This window comes from Porites lutea, chromosome 5 (assembly GCF_958299795.1).
Source record: "Porites lutea chromosome 5, jaPorLute2.1, whole genome shotgun sequence".
NCBI lineage: Eukaryota > Metazoa > Cnidaria > Anthozoa > Scleractinia > Poritidae > Porites > Porites lutea.
The window spans coordinates 32,002,050-32,004,041 of record NC_133205.1 but is presented as its reverse complement, the minus strand read 5'-3'; positions in this window follow the sequence as shown (position 1 = coordinate 32,004,041).

The following is a 1,992-nucleotide window of genomic DNA, read 5'->3' as shown; positions in this document are numbered from 1 at the left end:
CTCTTCTCGTACAGTAGATTTGCTTGATACTCGATACGTTATCGTGACAGCTTCATGTTGTTCCCGTGGGTAGTTTTGTCAAAGCGTAACTCTTGTAAGCATGTCAAACTGCTGTGGCTAGGATCAGCCGGAACATATTGTCTACAGTGGTAAAGTCCGGTAGAAGAGGTAGTAGATGAAGTAGAAATAAATTTTAAGAAGATCACTTGAAAATTGTCGCCAGTTATGAGCACTTTGAAGAGTTAGACTCTCCATCCTCTCCAATTTCCGTTGTTCCTTTTCCTCTTAGAGACATGACCCTCGGGTGAGTTGGGGTTGGGGGGTACGTTGTTGCTTATAGTTTGTTTTTGTCGCCTTTTTGATTTCTTTCTTTTCGTGAGGTATGGCATGGTGCATTTGTCTTTTGCGAGATATTTTTTTGCTATATTAGAGAGCTAATATCTGGAAATCCCTTATTCTAGGCGTTCTCCTCCCTTTTCTCGGCCCTATATGTTTCGAGCCCGAAATCAGATATTCAAATAAAAATCAAAAGAATAAAAGCACGCGGGTCCGAACTATAAGCAGGCCATTTTGCTTCGTTAACTGATAGTCTTGTTGTTTTATCTGCAAAGCTATTTAAACATCCTGTTTTAATGTTAACGCTAACAGCTTTCTGGGCCAACTAGTTACTTCGGGACTTTTGAGAAACATTCCCCAGATAATCTGTTCTATCTGAGGTCCTGAAAGCAATGAGCCGTCCCTGGGCGGGCATGAAGCAGATGATGTCGCATTTTTATCGTTGTCATTTTATTTTTAGTCAGTTTTTAGGAGGACCTAATGAAACCTCCATTGAAGCAGAATCTTTTACACTGCTTTTGTTTTTGGTGGGGGTTGGCGGGAAATTCTCCCAGTGGAGAAACGGGGACGAGGAGAAGGACACAAAAGGAATTGTTATATTCCTAGACTTTCACTCAACTAAACAGGGACTGCCATTGGTTGATTGTGGCGTAGCAGAAGGCGGGAAAAACGCTGCATGTTTTCTTTTTCGTGAATGAACACAACACAAACACGAAACCCCAAGCTAAAAAGCAAAGATTTTAAAAGTTCTCGTAGAAGAGAAACAGCAGCTAGTAGAGGAAAATGATGCAGATAAAATAAAATAAGTAAAGTACTTTGTAAATAATCCATTCTGTAGTTTTGAGAATTAAATTGGTGTTGTTATAAGTACCGAGTCGACTATTTTGGTTTGCTCCGGTTATCTTTTGTTGCTGTTGAAGTTAAGTCTAGAAATATAACAAAACACTTAAGGTCAGGTCCCTCGGGAAACCAGTTAGTTTTGTTTTCCCGAGAGTCCTGATGTTTCCCTCGACTTTGTCTCGGGAAACATCAGGGTTCTCGGGAAAACAAAACTAACCGTTTCCCTCGGGATCTGACATTAGTATAGGTAACAGCATGATTTGTAGTGATATTTGGCGTAAATACCACGAGTAATATTTCGAAATTGTTATACGTAATTTCACGAGCCGTTAGGCGAGTGAAATTTGAGACAATTTTGAAATGTCACGAGTGGTATTTATGCCAAATATCACGTACAAATCATGCTATTATTTGTTTATACTACTACCCCCAAAAGTTTTGTAATTTTCACATGAATGTATTTCAAATTAAGCTGAAATACCACTGCTCTGAGCCAATCAAACTGCAGAAAATTTCTCATGTAGTAGTATAGAGTGTATACTATACCTCCTTGGATTTCCCACAGTTACTGAATAATAAAAAAAGTACTTCAAGCGAGTTTCAGACCCTCAAAAACATGTCTTAGTTATGTCGCGTTATATTTATCAAGCACCCTACTGCCCTCAAGGGCTCCTGTTTCTGCACAATATCCCCTCCAGCGCCACCCGGAAGTTGAAAGACCGGAAATAGTTTTGAAAAGGGTCTGGAGTGGATGACATCACGCTCTATGTTAGCCAATCACAACTGGTCAAAAGGTCACATGAGAAATAGACCAAA